Here is a 25,894-nt window from a genome sequence, read left to right as displayed (position 1 = left end):
GGTCGAATTGTCCGCCGGACTCGGTCCGTCGCACCAGTCCGGTCAAAAAGTCCGCTCATGTGTACGCGGCATAAGACTTATACACCTTACCAACCGCTCAGTGTCTGCCAACCCTCTCCTCCAATCCCTACACCGGCTCCCAATCGCCCAGCGAATTGAATTCAAAATACTAACCACAACATACAAAGCCATTCACAACTCTGCCCCGAGCTACATCACCAACCTTGTCTCCAAATATCATCCAAATCGTCCTCTCCGCTCTTCTCAAGACCTCCTCCTTTCAAGCTCTCTCGTCTCCTCCTCCCATGCTCGTCTCCAGGATTTCTCCAGAGCCTCTCCCATCCTCTGGAACTCGCTACCTCCACCTGTCCGGCTATCCCCTACTCTGGCTATCTTCAGGCGATCCCTGAAAACTCATCTCTTCAGGAAAGCCTATCACATCTCCAACTAATCTTCTACCACTTCCATCAGCTCATTCCCCACAGTTACCACCTTTTGTACCACCTGCCCCACCCTATTAGATTGTAAGCTCTTCTGAGCAGGGCCCTTTTAATCCTCTTGTATTTTATTGTATTACAACTGTATTGTCTCCCTTTTATATTGTAAAGCGCTGCGTAAACTGTTGGCGCTATATAAATCCTGTATATTAATAATAATAATATTAAGTACACACCGCAATAGAAAGCTAATACAAGTTTCTACCTATTCCTCATTCTGACAAAAAAACAAAGCAAAAAAACCTGCACCTTCTATAATTGCGTGCAAAGAACAATAAACTAACACATCATCTAATATTGTTCTATAGTGTGATATCTGCTGATATAATTCTGTAAATGTTCCTTTATCTCTAAAATAAGTAATAACTGATTATAGTGTGCCTTTAAAGCTAAAGTAAGCTAGAATAGGTAATTCTTCTTTTCAAATTTAATTTAAAAAGAACAGTCTTGGGAAGTTGGGGGGGAGGGGGGTAAAAAAACAATTAGATTTGCCGGTTTGTGATGTTTTGAGTGGTTCCATCTCTAGTAGAGCCCCCTGAGGAGAGAGTTCTATGGTAATGACGGCAGGTGGTAGAGTATCTGCCAGGGCCATCTCCTGACTACTTGACGCGAGTATTATTAGAAGACATTATGAAGTAGTTTTAAGAGCCAGAGGTATGACAGGTTACAGGAGGGGTCATTCTATTCTGGCTGGGCAAAACCGTGAACTTTTCACTGAAATCATTAGCAGCAACTGCTCAGGGCAGCTGTGGCACTCGCTCAGCACAAGGGACCAGGATCTTAATAATAGAGAAACACTCGGCCACCGGCCACCCATCGCGGCCACTTTCTGGCCAGTTGTAAAGATCACCACTGCTCGACTTTTCACCCTCCACTCCTATAAATTGAAAAGAGGATGTGTGTCCTTCACGAGAAGATGTATGTTGAAGAGGTCAACCCAATTGCTGAAATCTTATAAAAGTTTTAGCACAATAAATTTGTTTTAAAGGTCTAAAGTGGGGTACACACTATAAGAAAATCAGGCGAACGTTTTTCTCCATGTTTCACAGCAAATCGGAACCGGTGAATGAAAATTCGTACGAAAATTCTCGTACGACAAAGGCTTTTTTTCTTTGTTGTTTATTGTTTCTGATCATGCGCAGTCTTTCTTTTCAGATTTTTCTTGTACGAAAATGGTACGAGAACGGTACACATTAACCGCTTCAGCCCCGGAATATTTGGCTGCTGAATGACCGATTCGGTACTGCGTCGCTTTAACTGACAATTGCGCGGTCGTGCGGCGCTGCACCCAAACAAAATTGAGGTCCTTTTTCCCCCACAAATAGAGCTTTCTTTTGGTGGTATTTGATGGCCTCTGCGGTTTTTATTTTTTGCGCTATAAACAAAAAAAGAGTGGCAATTTTGAAAAAACACAATATTTTGTACTTTTTATTATAATAAATATCCCCATTTTTTTTCTCAGTTTAGGCCGATATGTATTCTTCTACATATTTTTGGTAAAAAAAATAATAAGCGTATATTCATTGGTTTGCGCAAAAATTATAGCGTCTACAAAATAGGGGATAGTTTTATGTCATTTTTTAATTATTATTTTTTTTTATTAGTAATGGCGGCGATCTGCAATTTTTATCGTGACTGTGACATTATGGCGGACACATCGGACACTTTTGACACTATTTTGGGAAAATTGTCATTTATACAGCGATCAGTGCTATAAAAATGCACTGATTACTGTGTAAATTACCCTGGCAGGGAAGGGGTTAAACACTAGGGGGCGATCATGGGGTTAAGTGTGTCCTAGGGAGTGATTCTAACTGTGGGGGGGATGGGCTACTACTCACATGACATCGATCACTGCTCCCGATCACAGGGAGCAGTGATCTCTGTCATGTATGTTACTAGGCAGAACAGGGAAATTCCTTGTTTACATAGGCATTTCCCCGTTCTTCTGCTCTGTGACACAATCACGGGCACCTGGCAGATACTGAGTCCGCGGGACCCGCGGTCACAGCCATGGAGCACACGGCGGGCACATGCGCGTGCCCACAATGCCGCATCTTAAAAGGGAAGGTACCTGTACGCCCTTTTCCCAACCGGGCCATTCTGCCGACGTATATCGGTGTGCGGCGGTCGGGAAGGGGTTAATCACCACTGGGGTTTTTACTTTTTGCTAAATACATGGCAAAAGACTGAAAAAATTTAAAAAACAAAATGTGTTTTTCTTTGTTTCTGTTATAAAATTTTGCAAATAAATAATCTTTCTTGATAAATTTAGGCCAGAATGTATTCTGCTACATTTATTTGGTGAAAATACGGTAACCCAAATCGGTGTATATTATTTAGTCTGTAGGAAAGTTATAGAGTCCACAAAACTATGGAATTTATTTGAAAATTGATCAATCCCGATGTACTGATGGCCAGTGGCGTAGCGTGGGTTGTCAGCGCCCGGGACGAGGCAAGTAATTTGCGCCCCCTTGACTTACAGACTTACCTATTTTCAGCTAGCTCCAGTCTGGTCACATGATCTCCTGTGTGAGACAGTGATGGCTGCAGGGGAGAGGAGAGTGTGCTTGACAATGACTGGTAAAGCATGGAGTGGTGACATCATGTATAGGTTCCGATGTCCCATCTGATGTTGGCGCGCCCTCCTCTCCCCTGCATACACCACTGGCTCACACAGGGGATCACATGACTGGACAGCCTGAAAATAGGTGTTTACATCTTTTCTACACAGGTTAGCCATTATAGGCATTAGGAGGGGGGTTTATAATATTTCAGTTAATGGGAGCTACATATGTCATATTCACGCTATAATACTCCGGGATCAATACCCCAACGGCACGGTGCTGCAACAAGTATTATAGTGTGAATATGACATATGTAGCTCCTATTAACTGAAATATTGAAAAAAAAAAAACCCTACTGGGTAGTGAGTCCTAAATCACCAGTGCTGCAAGAAACCTCAACCTCATTGTGCAAATGAAGCACAGGAAATGTCATATAACAATTCATCAAATACAATAATTCTAAGATAGCCCTACTGGGCAGTGAATCCAAATCACCAGTGCTGCAAGAACACACAATTGTGCAAATATATAAATAAACAAAACTAATTTCATATAATAATCAATAAAAAGCATCCAAAAAAACATGGCTATGGATGGACTTTATGGCTATGGATGAACTTTTTATTGATTATTATATAAAATGAGTTTGTTTATTTACATATTTGCACAATTGTGTGTTTTTGCAGCACTGGTGATTTGGATTCACTGAGAGAGACATTGGGATCAGAGAGACAGTGGAGCTGAGGGAAAGGGGCCTGAGGGGGAGATGAGAGAGACTGCTAGCCCTACCTTCCATGCCAGTCTGTCTCCTTGATCCGGGGGTGCTTTGATCCTTCCAGCGGTTCCTCCTTGCATGTCGTCTGGGGCCTCAGTCAGCCTGTTCTCCGGGAGGAAGTTGGAGCAATCCATGCCATGGAGGCACGGGAGATTCTGCGCCCGCCATTTCTCATCTCTTTGGGGGGGGCGGGGTCAAGGAGGAGGCGGCCATGATGGAACTATTCTCCCCAGTCCCAGGCTCTCAGGCAGCCAGCCTATCTGTCCTCAGCTCAGCCCCTCGCTGATCACCACCGTGAGACGGATCCCCCAGCCACTCGCCCGCCCGCACTCCAAGAACGGCCGCTGTTGCTGAGCAACGTGGATTCTCCTGCATCATAAGTTTAACAAGGGGCTTTTATTACCGTGCAAGACGGTCCACACTCATGACAGCGCCCCTCTAAATTTTGCGCCCGGGGCGGTGGCCCCCCTCGCACCCCCCACGCTACACCACTGCTGATGGCTGATCTCATTTCTTGAGGTCAATACAAATATCCCCCAAATGACCTCTTTTTGGAAAGTAGACAGTCCAAGGTATTTAGTAAGAGGCATGGCGAGTTTTTTGAAGTTGTCATTTTTTGTCAGAATTTTTTGGAACTAACGGGTGTGGCGGTGATCAGGGACACTGACTGGTGACAGTATAAAAAAAAAATGTTAATAATAATTTTTTACTTTTTTTTTCTTTTTTTGCTATTTTTTTTAACACACCAGAGCAATATAATGTTACCATAGTAATGAATGCCACGTACAGACGATCCGACAACAAAACCGATGGATGTTGGCTCAAACTTGTCTTGCATACACACGGTCACACAAACGTTGTCGGAAATTCCGAACCTCAAGAACGCGGTAATTTACAACACGTACGACGAGCCGAGAAAAATGAAGTTCAATAGCGAGCGCGGCTCTTCTGCTTGATTCCGAGCACGCGTGGACTTTTGTGCGTCGGAATTGTGTACACAGGATCGGAATTTCCGACAACAGGTTTTGTTGTCGGAAAATTTGAAAACCAGCTCTCAAACATTTGTTGTCGGAAATTCCGTCCGTGTGTACGGGGCATAACACTGTACTACTCTGGGGAAGTGATCAGGTTTTGTTTTGTTTTTTGCACCTTATGTTTGCATTTAACATAGTATTACATTGCTATAAGCAAGCATTTTCCCGAATGAAACTGATTCATTCAGTCTGTTTTGTTTTGATTAGCTGTGATTGGCCAGAGCTAATCACGTGGTACAGATGGGCTGTGATTGGCCTTGTCTCTACCATGTGATCACACTAACCAGTCACAGCTAGAAAGATAGTTGTATTTAATGGATAGCATAAAAGCTAGCCATCTATTGTTTACAACCGCCGCGTGACCTGCTGTGATATGTCACGGGGATCACATGGTACCGGCAGTACTCGGATTGGTCATCGGCACATCCTGACAGGACGTCATATGACACCCAGTCAGGATAACTGAACCATTGCTCGGTCGTCAAGCTGGCCCAAATTAACTACTTCCTTTACTAATTGCTGTGGCCACTGTCAGCACTGCATAAACTCTCTGCAGCACCCTCCTAGTTCAGAGTAGCCTGATAGGTAAATGTAGTTTAGCTCCTCTGTAAATAGTGGAGCAGGGATTGACTGCTTAGGGCTGTTCAGTGTTTCACAGGCTGCCGTTCTGCTACTTCCCCCTGTCTAGAGACTTCTAGAACCATAGTGGGAGGGAGAGCAGGACAGGCAGCCTGAATATTTATAGAAGTCCATCCAATTCCTGGGGAGGTGTGTCCAGAAGGTGGAGGGAGAGCTCATAAGTACTCTGAGACCTGGTAGCAGAGAGCAGAGTTCCTGGACGCAGTCCTGCAGGAGGAAACCCCTGAGGCAGAGGAAGCTAGGGGAGTGAGGACATCAGGTCCCAGCTAGGCTTAACTCAGGGACCTACCAAGGAATCTTTGTACAGAGACTGAGCTGAGCCAAGAGGAAGTTGCTGGGAGGAAGTCCAACAATCATGTGACAAAGTGAGTAATTAACCCCCCCCCCCCTTTGCAGAGGAGAAGTTTGCCCAGTACAGCCAGGAGTTATGCAAAACAGTCAAGAGTTGTGCTATACAGCCAGAAGAGTTCAGTGCAGCAAGAGGTTGTGCAACACTGCCTGAGTTTTATACTTTGCAGCCAGAAGCCTAGCAGGCCTCAAATTGATTGTACAGTTATACAGTTCCAGGGTATCTCATGCTCCCCATCCCTATTCAAGTCACTGTTCCAATAAAAACCCAAAATAAACCCCTACACTGATCTCTGAGCCAAAAGAAGAATGTCATATATGCTGTGTGCCTGGTTGTATGTGTCCTGAGGGGGATAATTAGGAACAAACTAGCAGCGGCTCTTGCGGGTGTTGCTCTGTATGTATGTAGCATCGAGTACATAAAGTACACAATGCTGTGTTACGCCATTAGTACAGGGACTTCCCATCTGATGCCAAAACAAAATCGAGCAGGACTGCTCAGCCATTCACAGGAAGCTTTGTATTTTATGAATGAATGCAAGGCTTCCTCTGAATGGCTGAGGTGGAGATTTTGACATCATCCGCCCACCTCTACATTCAGAGGAAGCCTTGTATTCATTCAAAATACAAGACTTGCTGTGAGTAGCTAAGCAGAGCATAGCCTGACATGATTTTCCATAGGGCTTGACTGGGCTCAAGCCCATGGGCCCCGGCCAATAAGGGGCCCCGCTGGCCCCGCCCATTCCGAAAGCCGCCGAGAGCGGCCGAAAGCCACCGAGAGCCGGCGGAAGCCCCCGGCTCTGTATCTCGGCGGCGCCATTTATAAACTGAAAGGCTACACTAACAAGGCTGCAATGACACTGACAAGGCTGCAGATGGACACTGATAAGGCTGCATTGATGGGCATTTAAATGTAGGTTTTTTTCCTTAAACTTCCCTCCTAAAAGTTTTTTCCTTAAAATTCTCTCCTAAACTTGGGGCGCGTGTTATACGCCAATAAATATGGTAATTATCATTTTATCCATTTTTATTGCTTTTATTAATCGTGGACCCAGGACGAATACCAGTACAGTATCCCCCACTTATACGCTTATATATCATCTACTTTTGTGAGTAGCCATTTGGCTGTTTTTGTCTTGTCCAATTAAACAGAAGTTCTTTCATACTGCACTGAGTCTGGCGCACCTTGTCCTTTTCTATTTCTGTTTCATAGAGCTGTGCATATGTATAGAAGGTAGGGCCCGAAAGTGACTCAAGCCCAGGGGCCCCCACCACCCTAAGTCCTGCCCTGCAGATGGGAAGTCTTTATACTACATCAGGAGCACAGTGTTGTATACTATCTGTATGCAGTTGATGCTACATCCAGTTTACACAGCACTGGCAGTGGCTGCACGTATTAGTAAAGGAAATTGTTTGTTTAGACCAACTGGGTCCAGATGAACTATTCAAAGTGATAGCAAAGCTTAAATCTGCAGATTTCATTAAAATGATATTAAACGTTCAGTTTTTTTTTTTCTTTAAAAGAACAAACATGTTTTATTTATTTGCTCTGTGTATTGATTTTGCACAGCAGCAACGAACCTCCTCTTCTGTGGTCCCCCGCCAGTTATCCTGGCTCCTCCCCCTCTGCCGAGAGCCCACCATAGCAAGCCGCTTGCCATGAGGGGGCATTCATTCATGCTCGCTCCCGAGCCAGCTGTGTGTGTCTTTAAAGACACACAGAGCGTGGCTTAGCCCTGCCCCCGCTCCCTCCTCACTGGCTTTGAGTGACAGCAGAGGGAGCCAATGGCTCCCACTGCTGTCTCCAAGCCAATGAGAAGTGAGAGAGCCTAGAGAGCCTTGGCTCTCGTGCACATCACTGGATTGAGATCAAGCTCACTAATAGGAATCCAGTGCAGGGCAATAATAAGCAGCTGGTATTGAGGCATAAAGACAGAAAGGGGTTGATTTGCTAAAACTAGAGAGTGCAAAATCTGGCGCAGCTGAGCATAGAAACCTATTACAGTAATACCTTGGATTACGAGCATAATTAGTTCCAGTAGAATGCTTGTAATCCACAGCCACTGCTTGTCTATGCAGTGCCGCATGTGGCCATTGGTGAGGGGGCGCCGGAGACACTCGGAAACACTCGGAGACCTGGGGCTCTGTACTAGTGAAGGGGGGGTTTGTCCTGGGGGGGTCTGTACTAATGAAGGGAGGGGTGGTTTGTCCTGGGGGGGGTCTGTGCTAATGGAGGGGGTGGGGGTTGACCTGGGGGGGTTTGTACTAATGGAGAGGGGGTTGTCCTGGGGGGGTTTGTACTAATGGAGGGGGTGTTGACCGGGGGGGGTTTGTACTAATGGAGGGGGGTTGTCCTGGGGGGTATGTACTAATGGAGGGGGGGTTGTCCTGGGGGGTATGTACTAATGGAGGGGGGATGTCCTGGTGGGTTTGTACTAATGGAGGGGCGTTTGTCCTGGGGGGTCTGTACTAATGAAGGGAGGGGGGTTGGTCCTGGGGGGGTCTGTGCTAATGGAAGGGGTGGGGGTTGACCTGGGGGGGTTTGTACTAATGGAGAGGGGGTTGTCCTGGGGGGGGTTTGTACTAATGGAGGGGGGTTGACCTGGGGGGGTTTGTACTAATGGAGGGGGGTTGTCCTGGGGGGTATGTACTAATGGAGGGGGGATTGTCCTGGGGGGTATTTACTAATGGAGGGGGGATTGTCCTGGGGGGTTTGTACTAATGGAGGGGCGTTTGTCCTGGGGGGTCTGTACTAATGAAGGGAGGGGGGTTTGTCCTGGGGGGGTCTGTACTAATGAAGGGAGGGGGGTTTGTCATGGGGGGTCTGTACTAATAAAGGGAGAGGGGTTTGTCCTGGGGGGGTCTGTACTAATGAAGGGAGGGGGGTTTGTCCTAGGGGGGGTCTGTACTAAGGGAGGGGGGTTTGGCCTGGGGGGATCTGTACTAATGAAGGGAGGGGGGTTTGTCCCGGGGGCGGTCTGTACTAATGAAGGGAGGGGGGGTTTGTCCTGGGGGGGGTCTGTACTAATGAAGGGAGGGGGGTTTGTCCTAGGGGGGGTCTGTACTAAGGGAGGGGGGTTTGTCCTGGGGGGATCTGTACTAATGAAGGGAGGGGGGTTTGTCCTGGTGGGGGTCTGTACTAATGGATGGGGGTTTGTCCTGGGGGGGTCTGTACTAATGGAGGGGGGTGGTTTGTCCTGGGGGGGTCTACACCCAGGAAAGTACACCCAGGACTCCAGAGGGAGAGAGCAGTGCTGAGGGAACACCATCAGAGAGAGAACCCCGCTGCCCTGCGCCACCAGAGGGAAAGCCACACAGCCTAGCGCCATCCCTGGCGGAGAAAGGAATGGAGTCATTGCAGGAATACAGATCTGGGTGCTACCCAACAGACTTGCCACGGGCAATTCAGAGTGAGCTGACTCCTGATCAGAGGGAACCGTTGCTGTATCGCTGGGTCAGGTGAGAGGGCCGATCGGCCATTATCTACTAATGTCCATAGGAACTGCAGTCTCTGACCGTCTCCTGTATCATGTCTGCAATCTCTGACCATCTCCTGTACTATGATTGCAGTCTCTGACCATCTCTTGTATCATGTCTGCAGTCTTTGACCGTATTATGTCTGGGGGCTCTTTCTGGTGGTGTGTGTGTGTGGGGGGGGGTTGGGGGGGGGGGCGGCATTGAAGGGCCCGGCCTTGGGGCGGCAAAGGGAGTAAATCCGGGCCTGGAAACCACCTGCCTTTACGGATTCATCCGATTCGATCCGCCATACTAGTGGAAAATAGGACCACCATCCACCTGGATTTTGCAGGTAGAATCAGATCGGATAGCGGCAGGTGTCAGTGGACATCCTCCGCTCCATAGGGAAGACTGCAAGGTCTGATCAGGTCCACATGCAAAACTGACGAGCGGATCGGGCACAAGGGTCCTAAGTGTATGAAAGAGGCTGAAGGAAATCGACAGTTCTGTGATGCAAAAAAAAAGGATGAAAGAATGAGAAAAAAAGTATTTTATGTAACAAAAAGCATTGGAATTGCTGATGACCAGGGCCGGATTTCCCATAAGGCCACCGAGGCCAGGCCTCGGGGCGGCAGTGGTACAGGGGCGGCCCGGCGCCGCTCCTGCAACGACTTCTCGGCCGCCCCCCACACTAACCTAGCAGCATGCAGCGCACCCGGGCACCAGAGAGGTGGGGGCGCTGAAGCGCTAGAGTGCTCCTCTCCTTCCTCCTACTCTCTGTGTCCAGACGCGGCTCCCTCCGCTCCCACCGCCGCCGCTGCTGTTTTTTTCGAGGCTTCAGCCTGTCCCCCCTCCCTCCTCCTGTCAAAGAAGGAGAGCAGCCGCCGGAGATCGGAGCGGCTGGTCTCTGTGCGGGGGGTGGGGGGGGCGCGTGTTCTCTTGTGTCTCTCACTCCCGCCCAAGCCTGTCTCCATCTGTTCCATCTGTTCACTTATGGAGGGGGAGTTGTTCTGGGAGGGGGGGTTGTCCTGGGGCTCTGTACTAGTAAAGGGGGGGGTTGTCCTGGGGCTCTGTACTAGTGAAGGGGGGGTTTGTCTGGGGCGGGGTTGTACTAATGAAGGGGGGGTTGTCCTGGGGGTCTGTACTAATGGAGGGGGGGTTGTCCTGGGGGTCTGTACTAATGGAGGGGGGGGTTTGTCCTGGGGGGGTCTGTACTAATGAAGGGAGGGGTGGTTTGTCCTGGGGGGTCTGTGCTAATGGAGGGGGTGGGGGTTGACCTGGGGGGGTTTGTACTAATGGAGAGGGGGTTGTCCTGGGGGGGTTTGTACTAATGGAGGGGGTGTTGACCTGGGGGGGTTTGTACTAATGGAGGGGGGTTGTCCTGGGGGGTATGTACTAATGGAGGGGGGGTTGTCCTGGGGGGTATGTACTAATGGAGGGGGGGGTTGTCCTGGGGGGTTTGTACTAATGGAGGGGCGTTTGTCCTGGGGGGTCTGTACTAATGAAGGGAGGGGGGTTGGTCCTGGGGGGGTCTGTGCTAATGGAGGGGGTGGGGGTTGACCTGGGGGGGTTTGTACTAATGGAGAGGGGGTTGTCCTGGGGGGGTTTGTACTAATGGAGGGGGGTTGACCTGGGGGGGTTTGTACTAATGAAGGGAGGGGGGTTGACCTGGGGGGTATGTACTAATGGAGGGGGGATTGTCCTGGGGGGTATTTACTAATGGAGGGGGGATTGTCCTGGGGGGTTTGTACTAATGGAGGGGCGTTTGTCCTGGGGGGTCTGTACTAATGAAGGGAGGGGGGTTTGTCCTGGGGGGGGTCTGTACTAATGAAGGGAGGGGGGTTTGTCATGGGGGGTCTGTACTAATAAAGGGAGAGGGGTTTGTCCTGGGGGGGGGTCTGTACTAATGAAGGGAGGGGGGTTTGTCCTAGGGGGGGTCTGTACTAAGGGAGGGGGGTTTGGCCTGGGGGGATCTGTACTAATGAAGGGAGGGGGGTTGTCCCGGGGGCGGTCTGTACTAATGAAGGGAGGGGGGTTTGTCCTGGGGGGGGTCTGTACTAATGAAGGGAGGGGGGTTTGTCCTAGGGGGGGTCTGTACTAAGGGAGGGGGGTTTGTCCTGGGGGGATCTGTACTAATGAAGGGAGGGGGGTTTGTCCTGGTGGGGGTCTGTACTAATGGATGGGGGTTTGTCCTGGGGGGGGTCTGTACTAATGGAGGGGGGTGGTTTGTCCTGGGGGGGTCTACACCCAGGAAAGTACACCCAGGACTCCAGAGGGAGAGAGCAGTGCTGAGGGAACACCATCAGAGAGAGAACCCCGCTGCCCTGCGCCACCAGAGGGAAAGCCACACAGCCTAGCGCCATCCCTGGCGGAGAAAGGAATGGAGTCATTGCAGGAATACAGATCTGGGTGCTACCCAACAGACTTGCCACGGGCAATTCAGAGTGAGCTGACTCCTGATCAGAGGGAACCGTTGCTGTATCGCTGGGTCAGGTGAGAGGGCCGATCGGCCATTATCTACTAATGTCCATAGGAACTGCAGTCTCTGACCATCTCCTGTATCATGTCTGCAATCTCTGACCATCTCCTGTACTATGATTGCAGTCTCTGACCATCTCTTGTATCATGTCTGCAGTCTTTGACCGTATTATGTCTGGGGGCTCTTTCTGGTGGTGTGTGTGTGTGGGGGGGGTTGGGGGGGGGGGGGGGCGGCATTGAAGGGCCCGGCCTTGGGGCGGCAAAGGGAGTAAATCCGGGCCTGCTGATGACACACAGTATAAGTAAGCAAAAAAAAAAAAAGATGTTGTTTAATTACAGTTTATACAGCAAAACCTTGTTTTGAGAGCGTTTTGCAAGGCAAGCAAAATTTTTAAATAAATTTTGACTTGATATACAATCGATGTCTTGATATACAAGTAGCGTGACATCACAACTGAGTATAAAAGAGAAGAGAAGCGCCTCTAAGTGTAGCAATATGTTACATTTAATGAAGGTGCAACATTTAGCAACTCACATGGTTGATTAAAACAGGAACATCTAAGTATGCAGGCATCCGGGTTAAAGCTGTCCACATAGACCGCCCTCCTCACCGCCATCGATGTCGCCCCTTCCACGCTGCGCTCCACGAGCGGTTCAATCGCTCTACTGCAGGGTAGTCTTCCCGGTCACGATTGCAGACTGACAGTGGTGAGAGCCGGGGGTGCGGGGGATGGTCTATGTGGACAGCTTTACCCCGGATGCCTGCATACTTAGATGTTCCTCTTTTAATCATCAACTATGTGAGTTGCTAAATGTTGCACCTTCATTAAATGTAACCATATTACTACACTTATAGGCGCCTCTCTTCTCTTTTATACTCTGGAGCTCCTGCTGGATTTTGCTTCTAATCCCCTTGTGGAGGCTTCCATTTGTGGATGGACATTTTATGGTTACACAACCAATCACATTGCTAATATCTTTTTATATGGACTTTAATATGGAGAAGGAAGTACCCCCCAAGGAGCTGGGACTTTAACGGCAACAAATATGCAAAAATACAAAAATACAAATTTTATTAAATAAATATACATCTATACAAATATCAAACCACTAAAAAGTAGATGACAAACAAAAGATGAATTTCCATAGAGTCCAGACAGTCCGACGCGTTTCAGGACACAAACGTCCCTTCATCAGGGGCAAAAAAGTCAGGAAGGAATTACACCTGGATGGTCATCACTACTGGATTGGGGGCAAATCAGCATCGCAGACATGCACCAAGGATGTCACAAGGACACAGATGTACCGAGTGGGCCACCAGGCATCCACACAAGTCCCAGGATAGGTAGCAAAATGGCACACAGGTGAATATAAATCACACAATTTATTGAAACGCTCCAAAATGCACAGCTTATTACGATCCACACCAGGGGTGAGGCAGGAGGGTCACAGTGGTCAAAGGGCAAGAAAAGGGGCACCTATGCCAGTCTTCAAGTAGAGACATGAATCTAAAGGAGTTGTTTAAAACATAGGGTGACTCACTCCATTGCGGATCGTGGCGTGTCAGATGCATGCTACTGCCATCATTAGCAGTGACTTTAAACTGAAGGACTTATGAATAAATGGTTGTGGGACGAATCATTTGAGTTTCCATTAGTTCTTATGGGGAAATTCACTTTGATATACAAGTGCTTTGGATTTCAAGCATGTTTCTGGAGCGAATTATGCTCACCATCCAAGGTTTTACTGTAACTGTTTTACGCACCTTCATGGTCGCCCCTTTTTTTGCCGATGTCTAAGTCCTCGTAGCTTGCAGGAAACATTCGACGTACAATCTCTTCTTCAACGTGGCCCACGAGAAACACATTTTCCATCTCGGCCACAGTAAACTAAGATATCCATCTGCCTCAATAGTGGTTGCTATACAGGTACTGAGTATCAGTAGTAAAGATCTAAAAAGACCTTCATGGATCAAACTTGAAACATTATAGCATTCATTTTACTTCCAAAATGCTCCCATCGCACCAGTACCAGTTATTATTATGCTAATATGCATTGTGAAAAAACGCCCAAACAAAGCTTTGCCCTTTGGTGTGGGATTTCACCCCTCTGACCTACAGAGCTTGTTGCTGAAGTCTGAAGCAGAAACTCATAGATGTGATTTACAGCTCTCTGTTGTGCCTGATTTTATGGAGGGCAACCTATCTTGTTGTCAGCGGGGTAAACAAACAGCTCCATAAAACCTTCCACCTACCACCCGAAGAGAATACATAAGACAATTAACCCAACATAGATGAATTGATTGCTTACATTTGTCTCCAATTCCAAAGACAACAGCTGGCCACATCATTAAAAATGGCCTATTTTTGTATTTGATGTAAAAAATGTGGATATAGAAAATATAACGTGTGTTTATATAGAATAAGATTCAGTTCAATGGTGACATCTTTGAGGGGGTTTACAGACTATAGAGATGTTTGCCTTATTGGACCTGAGAATGATAATATGTTTGTAGGCATATATATATATATATATATATTTGGAATTGTTGGACCAGTTCTAGGGATTGTCATATCCACATCCCTAAGAAATCGATTAGAGCAAAATTAAAGAGAGCACCACTCCCCCATAAGGTGATGGGACTTTCATGGATATGTCACTGTCTCTGAGGTAAGCACATACACAGTGGATGATAATAAAATATCCATTTATTACAAAATATACAAAGCATAAAACTTCTTTGACAGTAACCTTAGGTCATATAGAGAATTGACCAAAAATGATGCTCAATCCATATAAAAGCTTGAAAGATGCTCTTGTGTGCAGTAAGCCGACGCATTTTGCAGACTCCTTATCTGCTTCTTCTGGGCAGCTCAACATGCATCCGAATCGTTATTCAAGTTGCAAAAACATCATAAGGCTAACATTAGTATAATTTACAATTAGTTTGTTCATCATATACATATGAAACTTAATAACATTAATATAAGTGCTCACCAGATTCTATGACATTGACTCTGTACCAACCATAGCAACTATTGGTTTATAACCATCTTGCCCTGGATATGATCCGATGCCCACCAGTGACATCACCGAGACCCTTCATATTCATGAGAACGCAGCCTATCCAATCACTAGAGACCAGTGACATCACTGAGACCCTTCATATTTATGAGAACACAGCCTATCCGATCACTAGAGACCAGTAACATCACCGAGACCCTTCATATTCATGAGAACGCAGCCTATCCAATCTCTAGAGACCAGTGACATCACCAAGACCCTTCATATTCATGAGAACACAGCCTATCCAATCAAGAGACCAGTGACATCACCGAGACCCTTCATATTCATGAGAGCACAGCCTATCTACTCACTAGAGACCAGTGACATCACCAAGACCCTTCATATTCATTAGAGGGCAGCCTATCCAATCACTAGAAACCAGTGACATCACCAAGACCCTTCATATTCATGAGAACACAGCCTATCCATTCACTAGAGACCAGTGACATCACCGAGACCCTTCATATTCATGAGAACACAGCCTATCCAATCACTAGAGACCAGTGACATCACCGAGACCCTTCATATTCATGAGAACACAGCCTATCCATCACTAGAGACCAGTGACATCACCGAGACCCTTCATATTCATGAGAACACAGCCTATTCATCACTAGAGACCAGTGACATCACCAAGACCCTTCATATTCATGAGAACACAGCCTATCCAATCACTAGAGACCAGTGACATCACCAAGACCCTTCATATTCATTAGAGGGCAGCCTATCCAATCACTAGAAACCAGTGACATCACCAAGACCCTTCATATTCATGAGAGCACAGCCTATCCAATCACTAGAGACCAGTGGCATCACCAAGACTCTCCATATTCATGAGAATGCAGCTTATCCATCACTAGAGATCAGTGACATCACTGAGACTCTTCATATTCATGAGAGCACAGCCTATCCATTCACTAGAGACCAGTGACATCACTGAGACTCTTCATATTCATAAGAGCACAGCCTATCCAATCACTAGAGACCAGTGACATCACTGAAACTCTTCATATTTTTGAGAGCACAGCCTATCCAGTCACTAGAGACCAGTGACATCAGCAAGACCCTTCATATTCATGAGAACACAGCCTATCCATTCACTAGAGACCAGTGACATCACAAGACTCTTTATATTCACAAGAACACCCTATTCATTCACTAGAGACATAATATCTGTTAGCACCTCCTGAGAACATCTGGTTGATGACGAAACGCGTAGGAACATAGACTTCTGCTGAAAGCGCACAAATAGTCATTCATGCTGCATCTTTCGTGTGCTTTCATAAAATGCACCAAAACACAGGAAAAAACTATGGAAAACCACAATAATACTGCAATGTGGGCAAACTGCAGTGTAAGAGGGGTCGTATAGTGCTCTTTGACATGTGACTTTGGCTCACCCAAGGCACAGATGGTTGCCGGTTTTCACCAGAGCTCCTGATGGTTAAAGGACTAAAAGCACAGTTAGAAATATTGGGAATGATTCTGTAAATGCCATTGAAAGTCTTGGTGAGGGTTCCATGAACAGCAATGGAAGTCTTGGCAGGGGTTCTGAAAGTAGAAACTCTGGAGGTCCTTCAGAAGTCCTGATGCACCTGGAAATACTGTAATAAGATCTATATGACACCTCATATTTTTAGAAAGCAACCGATCCGATCACTAGAGACCAGTGACATCACTGTGATGTTGTATATTTATCAGAATGCCGCCTTTGGACACATAATTTATTTATTTTTTCTGGTGTCTTGCAGCCTTTATAGTGATCTGTCACTACAGCTGGTGGATGAGATGATGATGATGATATCCTGAGATCGTCTGCTATGTGAGATCAGTCTTTGGTGACAGTTTGCTGGCTAGGCACCCGGAGTCTCTGAGACAATTTGGGAGCAGGCTTACTTCTCTAAGAACTCTGCACCAGGTTCAGCTGTCACTGACCTCCGAGGGTCGTGAGAAAACTGTAATGGAGAGCCCCTGTGAATGCAGCTAGTGGTGCTCCTGGAATCCACAACTCTCATCCCTGATAATTCAGGTATGTGCAGCTTGCAGCAATGCCATCTACCAAGGATTTGTAATGCCGCGTACACACGAGCGGACTTTACGGCGGACTTTGCCCGGCGGACTGGATTTCGTCGGACAATTCGATGTGTGTGGGCTCCAGCGGACTTTGTTTTCTCAAAAGTTGGACGGACTTAGATTTTAAACTTGTTTAAAATTTATCCGTTGAAATCGAGTCCGGTCGAAAAGTCCGCTCGTCTGTATGCTAGTTCGACGGACAAAAAGGCACGCTAGGGCAGCTATTGGCTACTGGCTATGAACTTCCTTGTTTTAGTCCGGTCGTACGTCATCACGTACGAATTCGACGGACTTTGGTGGATTGTGTGTAGGCAAGTCCGTTCATTCACAAAGTCCGTCGGAAAGTACGTTGAAAAATCCGCCGGGCAAAGTCCGCCGTAAAGTCCGACCGTGTGTACGCGGCATAAGCGTCACACTCTGCCATGGCAGCCAAAGTTTACCACTATTTTTATGTCTAATTTTGAGTGCAACTTGCAAAGTATGTAGAATAAGTCAAATCACTGTCAGATATTTCAAATGGTTGGGGGTTTGGTGCCTGCATTCATTTTCCCTTTTTTTTTCAGGTTTTTTTCCATTATATTCACTTGGTGGTCCTGCAAATAACACACTTATGTCCCTTTATGTCTTCATTCCTCTTCTGTGAGTACGGCTTCTTATAGGGGCACTTGTGTAGGCTCACTCTTAAGCCGGGCTGTGACCCACACAGCGCAGCTTACCCCCCCACCCCCACCCCCCCATGCCCGCCAGAGTCTCTAGTGCAGGGGTAGGCAACCTCTGCCCCCCAGCTGTGGTGAAACTACAAATCCCATCATGCCCCTGCCTCTGGGAGTCTTGACTGTGATAAGGGGCCGGTGCTACCACTAGGCAAACTAGGTGGCCGCCTAGGGTGCACTGCTGCCTAGGGCTCCCTGCTGCTGGTCTCCCTACTCTCCGTCTCCGCGCTATGTAAGTTTTCGGTGCTGTATTATGAATACCTCTGTAATAAATGTTATAACCTCTCGTGGGCGCTGCTGGGATAAAGCGTGCATATCTAGGAGGACGTAGGGGATGCCTCTGCTGCATGTTACTCAGGCACAGCTGATTACGTGGTAAAGAGCCTCTGTTGGAGACTCTTTACCTAGATCGGTGATGCGGTGTGTCAGACTGACACACTACCGATCGCCACGCTGCGTGCCCCCGCGGGCGCAAGATCGCGGCTTATCCTGCTGGACGCCATATGATGCCCAGTCAGGATAACTGAACCCCTTCCCGGCCGACTTTCTGCTATAGGCCGGGCGTGAAGAGGTTAACCCGTTGTTGACCGCGCTATAGCCGAAAGATGGCACAAGCATGCAGTTCCAATTCTGGGAGGATGTCCATGGATGTCCTCCCACGTGTGCCCCTCCCATGCACCCCCCTTGGGCACACTCTGTGACGGCTGTGTTCTTTGGATACAGCTGATCACAGATCGGGGTAAAGGGCCAATTACAACGGCCCTTTACCGTGTGATCAGCTATGTCCAATCACAGCTGATCATATGTAAACAGACTTGCCCGTTATCGGCGTTCCTTTCCCCACACGCTGTCACTGTGTGAGGAAAAGAGAGCCAGTAACCGGCAAGTCTGACAGGGCACAATGATATTCTTTACACTGATATTCAGGGCATTGATCATCATTGTGCAGCCCAATCAGTGCCAATGAGTGGCTATCAGTGCCCATTAGTAACGCCTAATAGTGCAGCTTCATCAGTGCCTCCCCATCAGTGCCTATCAGTGCTGCCTTACTTAAAATTACTTATTTGCAAAATGTTATAACAGAAAGACTTTCAGTCTTTTTTTCGTTTGTTTAGGAAAAAAATAAAAAACCAAGTGGTGATTAAATACCACCAGAAGAAAGCTGTATTTGTCTAAAAAAAAATTATAACAATGTGGGTACAGCGTTGCATGACCGCGCAATTGTCATTCAAAGTGTGACAGCGCTGAAAGCTGAAAACTGGCCTGGGCAGGAAGGGGGTGAAAGTGGCCGATACGGAAGTGGTTAAAAAAAAAAAGTTCTCTTCTACAGTTTTCAAAGACAATTTACATAATTCCCTTTTCTATATATAGGTTTTATAAATATATAAAGTAACTTTTTATAAAAATAGTATAGTAGACCGAACAACAGTGCATGCAGCTTGCTGAGTGGAGGGGTTAAGAAGATAATGATTTAAACTGGAAAGTTTGCACAGGTTTTTTCGCTCTCTACGGTAAGCCAATTGCTATGGAAACGGGCAAACTTCATGAAAACTGGCTGCCAAACTGCCTGCGAACAAAGCTTAGAACTGGCTGTCTCTCCACACCAGCAGATTCAGAATACAATCAATGCTTTCTCCATTCCTCTTTCTTGAGATATTTATTTTTCCTGCCCTGGACGAGACCTTAAGCAAAATCCAGGATTTTTTTATTTATTTTTTTTTTTTCGCAGTTCTGGTGCTTTCTTGTATTTTCCTATTATTTTTATAGGCAGGTTGGAAGGAGGACGCCAAGTCCTGCATGAGCCAGTGATCCGGCGAGGTGGAACTATTTTCTTTTACTTGAGTTTCCCCATATGTAAAATTCTTGTTTCTCCAACTACCGGCGTTCCGTGCCGGGCCCCGGGGATGCAGGTGCTTCCTGCCGACTGCAGATTATTTTTATAATAATCCTTGTGTTTTTATGAGATTTAAGGCTCTGCGCACAACTGACATATTCATGATCGCGCTGTAGAGAAGAACAGAAGTGCTCAGAAGTTTAAGAGAAGTAGTTCAAGAGATGAGAGGGAGCCATTTGTTTAAGAGATGGAGGGCAGCTGAAGTCCTTAAAGTGTAAACCCTGAACTTCTCTTCTTTGCTCTCGTTTGGTCTGTTAATTTATATTCTCAAACTTTTTTTAGTTGCGGCACCCTTTAAAATTATGTAAAATGTAGAGGCAAAAAACGTAAATGTTACCTATCGATGGGAAACCCGAGCCTGGGAAAAGGCACACAACTGCCTTGATTAAATGAATTTCATATCCAAAGCTCCCCTTTACATCAGAGCCCCACCACCATGAGAGCCCCTCCTTTATATCAGAGCTCCCTCCATCACATCAGAGGTCCTCCTTCACATCAGAGGTCCCCCATCACATCAGCAGTCCCCCCACCACATCAGAGGTCCCCCCATCACATCAGAGATCTCCCATCACAGCAGCGGCCCCCCCATCACATTAGAGGTCCCCCATCACATCAGAGGTCTCCCATCACATCAGAGATCCTCCTTCACATCACAGGGCTTCCATCACATCAAAGGTCTTTCATCACATCAGAGGTTTTTGCCGACACAGCAGAGATCCCCCTTCACATCAGAGGTCTTCCATCACTTCGAAGGTCTTCCATCACATCAGAGGTTCCCCATCACATCAGAGCCCCTCTTTCAAATCAGAGGTCCCCCCATCACATGAGAGGTCCTCCATCACATCAGAGGTCCCCCGAACATAAGAGGTCTCACATCACATCAGAGGTCTCTCCATCACAGCAGAGGTCTCTAGATCACAGCAGAGGTCTCTCCATCACAGCAGAGGTGCTCCTTCACATCAGAAGTCCCCCATCACATTAGAGGTCCCTCCCATTACATTAGAGGGCCTCCTTCACATCAGTGGTTCCTCCATCACATCAGAGGTCCTCCTTCATATCAGAGGTCCTCCTTCACATCAGAGGTCTTCCATCACATGAGAGGTCCCCCATCGCATTAGGTGCCCTCCATCACATCAGGGGTCTCCCATCACATCAGCGGTCTCCCATCAAATCAGAGGTCTCCCATCACATCAACGGTCACCCCCATCACATTAGGGGGCCTCCATCACATCTGAGGTCTTCTTTCCTGTTGGCACAATCAACCGGTGGATAAAAAGCCTGAAAGAAGTACACCTATGTAGCAATCACACTTAAGGACTGGTAAGCTGCAATATATTACATCTTGGGCTTACTTGCACTTTAAAGCAAACCTGTACTTGGTCATGCAGGGTTACATCTTTCACTGCCAGAGACACTTTCAGAGGTCCTCCTTCACATCAGGAGTCTCCCATCACATCGGTGGGCCTCCTTCACATCAGAGGTTCCTCCATCACATGTGAGGTCCTCCTTCACATCAGAGGTCCTCCTTCACATCAGAGGTCCCCCATTGCAGTAGAGGTCCTCCATCACATCAGAGGTCCTCTATCACATCAGAGGTCTTCTTTCCTGTTGGCACAATCAACCGGTGGATAAAAAGCCTGAAAAAGCACACCTATGTAGCAACCACACGTAAGGATTGGTAAGGTGCAATATATAACATCTTGGGCTTACTTGCTCTTTAAAACAAACCTGTACTTGGTCATGTAGGGCTACATCTTTCACTGCCAGAGCCACTTTTGCGATTTTTGCACACATGTTAAATGTACATTTTAGGCCTGAAGATTAGTTAAAACCCCCAAACATTGTACGTTTTCTGAAAGCAGAGACCCTGGAGCATAAAATGGCAGTAGCTGCAGTTTTTTTATGTCACAGGATATTAGCGCACGTTTATCAAAGACAAATATGTAATAGGTGAGGTTGCTTCGAGTAAATAGATACCAAGCATGTCAAGCCTTAGCACTGTGTGCAGCCGTAACATGGTGACAAACTCTGGTACCCCAAATTGCCCATTCTCCACAGGTGGGACAACGGAGCCTGGAAAACATGGCAGAGGGGTCCGTGGAAGTGATACAGCAGCTGTGAATCCACCAGATCACTTCCATCTGAAATTCAACAGTCAGCTTCTGAAGTGTACACAAATTACTGTGTGTGTAAACACCCCCTCCCCCTTTAATTTGTTAGTGTATCTAAATCTGCTAGTCCATATAACTCTCCTCTCCCCCTAGACTAAAGTTCTGTACACACAGGCTGAATATCGGGCAGTATTGGGCGGTTCAAAAGAAACTGGCCGACATTCGGTCCGTGTGTATGGCAGCCGGCCCGACAGAAACAGGCCGAACGTCCGGCTTCTGTCAAAGGGGCGTGACCGAAAAAGGTCTGCCGATATTCATCCGATCAGCGTTCTCAGCCAATGGCTGAAAGCGCTGACCGGTGTGTTCTGGTGGGGGGCGCCCCCCTGTCAGAACACAATAGCACAGCAGGGGAGATCGCTGTACTAACCTCGAATAGTTAGTACAGTGGCTCCTCCTGAGCTCCTCAGTTTTTCTTTTTCATTCAGCCTGCTGGGTTGAACGAAAAAAAAAACTGCTAGTGTGTACCAGACCTTAACAATGCTGCTGTCCAAAGTTCCCCCTGTGCTCCTTTATCCAAAGATGTGTCTCTCTAATACAGGAGGTGTGGTATTGGCCAGATCACCAGGTAAAAACAGGGGAAAGCCTAAAAATAGAAAATAAATGCAGCCACCCCATCTAATGATCGGTAATCTGCAATATATTAGATTTTTGGTTTGGGGTTTATTACCGCTTTTAGGATGCCTATAGAACTGGCCTTGAGCTTATCAACTCCTGCATTTGTTTCAGCAACTATTATCCCGATAATACAAAGGTTTATTTTCATGTATACAAAAAAAGATCAGTATCAGTATGTGTGTCTGCTGTGTACACAATACATTGAAATATACTCTATTGACCAGTAAACCACACAATATTACAAGACCCATCATTTTCAGATTTAGTTTCCTTTAAGTCCTGCAATACAAATATGCTGAATTGTATAGATCAAGGGCCAACTTCCATTTTCTGTTTGTAACCCTATAGTGCGCAGATAACAATTCGTTGTTCTATTGTTACCTTCCTTGGAGAAAAGTATCTCATTTGTTGGAAGTGCACCTGGTACAGATAATGGAATTTTTATGTTCAGTAGTACACAGTACAATAGTAAAAATACCGATAGATCATGATTGCTTTTTTATGTTATGTAATATGTCAGCTCAACTGTCTTCCATGTTTTTAGGTTGCCCACAGTAGCGTTACTAGGGTTGGTGTACTAGGTACTAGGTGTTACTAGGGTTGGTGTACTAGGTACTAGGCGTTACTAGGGTTGGTGTACTAGGTACTAGGTGTTACTAGGGTTGGTGTACTAGGTACTAGGCGTTACTAGGGTTGGTGTACTAGGTACTAGGCGTTACTAGGGTTGGTGTACTAGGTACTAGGCGTTACTAGGGTTGGTGTACTAGGTACTAGGTGTTACTAGGGTTGGTGTACTAGGTACTAGGTGTTACTAGGGTTGGTGTACTAGGTACTAGGCGTTACTAGGGTTGGTGTACTAGGTACTAGGTGTTACTAGGGTTGGTGTACTAGGTACTAGGTGTTACTAGGGTTGGTGTACTAGGTACTAGGCGTTACTAGGGTTGGTGTACTAGGTACTAGGCGTTACTAGGGTTGGTGTACTAGGTACTAGGCGTTACTAGGGTTGGTGTACTAGGTACTAGGTGTTACTAGGGTTGGTGTACTAGGTACTAGGTGTTACTAGGGTTGGTGTACTAGGTACTAGGCGTTACTAGGGTTGGTGTACTAGGTACTAGGCGTTACTAGGGTTGGTGTACTAGGTACTAGGCGTTACTAGGGTTGGTGTACTAGGTACTAGGCGTTACTAGGGTTGGTGTACTAGGTACTAGGCGTTACTAGGGTTGGTGTACTAGGTACTAGACGTTACTAGGGTTGGTGTCACCCGGTGTCGTAAAAGATGGCGTCACCCCCCCCCCCAGTAGGGCACTGAGCAGGCATCAGCAAGGCTCTCCCTCTATTATTGTTCTCAATAATTGACCCAATTACTGTCCTCAGGCCCCTATTACTGTCCTCCACCCCCCCCCCATAAGGTCCTCAGTCCCCCCCAATAATGTCCTCAGCGATCCTCATTCATGTCCTCAGTGACCCCATTACTGTCCTCAGGTTCCCCCACTGCACCCCATTAATGTTCTCAGGTGCCCCCCACAGTGCCCCATTACTGTCCCCAGGTCCCCCCCCCCAGCGCCCCATTATTGGTTTTAGGTCCCCCCCAGCACCCCATTGCTGTCCTTAGCTCACCCCTCACAGCGCCCTATTGCTGTCCTCAGGTTCCCCCCATCCCGCACCCCATCGCTGTCCTTAGCTCACCCGTCACAGTGCCCCATTACTGTCCTCAGCCACCTCCCCCACCCCCCCACAGTGCCCCATTACTGTCCTCAGCCCCACAATGCCCCATTACTGACCTCAGGTCCCCCCTCAGTGCCCCATTACTGTCCTCAGCCCCCCCCCTCATAGCGCCCCATTACTGTCCTCAGCTCCCTCCTGCCCCCCATTACTGTGTTCAGCTCCCCTCTTCCCCCCATTGCTGTCCTCAACCCCCCCCCCCTACATCGCCCCACCTCATCGCTCCTCCTCCTGTCTTACCTTATATAGACAGTCTGGAGGGTTGGAGACACAGCAGGTCTGGACAGAGGGCAGGAGCTGCCAGCTGGTGATTGGTTGTTTGGATGCAGGGCAACCAATCACCAGCTGTTAACTTGGGCAGTCCCACCCTCTATCCTGAGCTGTCCCCCACAGACGGCTCCTGCCTAAGAGAATGACAGAGGCAGCAGGGCCGCGTACACATACCTACAAACATAAATGCTCGCATTGGGGTCACCTACACATGAAAACATTGATTATGCTACACATTTTACATATCGCCACACATGCTGGAGTGAGAGCAATCATTCCAAATAGAAATCCATAGGGGACTTTTCATCCCCAATGTGATAAAAAAAAATAGTTTAGTTGTACTTAAAGAAGTACAGTTTGTTTGGCTGTACTTCTGTGGATCACATAAGTGCAGTTCGTTCCGCACTCTTGTGACCCATTTTCAGTAGACAGCTGAAGCCCGCTGTCGGCTAAGGTCACACAGCCGGTCCAGGCTCCGGCAAGATTGCAACCATATGGTTGGGATCCACCCACATGCCTGAACCGGCACAGCCTCTCAGCGAGCAGCTGAGAGCCTGAGCCAGCCGCTCCCACCCCCTCCACAGCCCAACACTCCAGTGAGCACGGGAGGGGGGGGGCAGAGCAGAGAGCCGCTGACTGGCAACCACCAGCTATCTGCTCAGGGAGCTCTAAGAACCCAGCGATCAGCGGTGTTAGATCGCTCGGTTCTCAGTGTTAGAGCCAACAGGGGACAGATGCAGCATCGGACTGATTCTGCATCCAGCTAGGTATGTATGATTCTACAAAAACCCTGATTCCCATACTTCTCTTTTAGACACTTAAAATCCCCCCCCCTCAAAAAAAAAAGTGAGCTCCCCTACCCCCACATACATGTACCTATGAACATGGGTACCTTCCTCCACTTCAAAAATGTGCCAAAGAAGCTCATGTACTAAATTTTGGCGCTGAGTCAAGCGTGTTTTGCAACATGATGCATTTGGGGTACTATTAAGAAATAATGACACCACAAACATGTCACGAATTTTAGGAAACGTGGGCAGAAACACGCGTTTCAGCTACGCCCAGATGTGAACAAGGCCTAAGAGCATAAGGATGCCACTCAAAAATATTGGCTCGGCATGCATTGTCCCTTACTGTGCGTGGTAATGCCTGTGAGAATTGGAAAATGGCCATCGAGTTCACTTTAAGTAGAGACTTCAGTTTGAGTTGAATTTATTTCTGGAGACGCATGTCTGCATTATTAAAAGGAATTAATTTACAGGTGTATCCACTGCCAACGGAAAAATGTGCTCACATTCTAAAATGACTGCATTCTTGAAAATTCAGACTGGAATATAAAAACTGATCTTAAAATATCCAGACAAAATTGTGCACAAAAGACGCCTTTTACTTAAGGCTTTTAAAATTACCCTCCATTTCAATAAAGGAGAAAATATCATGAAAATATTTGGACGTTTCCGTCAGATCGCTCTTCTAAGACATTCATGAAAAAATATCAAGCAGTCGGACCTCAAAGTTCTTTTTATTAGACCTCTCAGAACTAGTCTTTGTATTAAATGTATGAAGTCTGATCTCT

The sequence above is a fragment of the Aquarana catesbeiana genome, linkage group LG12 (assembly GCF_042186555.1).
Source record: "Aquarana catesbeiana isolate 2022-GZ linkage group LG12, ASM4218655v1, whole genome shotgun sequence".
Classification (NCBI taxonomy): Eukaryota; Metazoa; Chordata; class Amphibia; order Anura; family Ranidae; genus Aquarana; species Aquarana catesbeiana.
The sequence above is the reverse complement of the archived record's forward strand: the minus strand, read 5'-3'. Positions refer to the sequence as shown.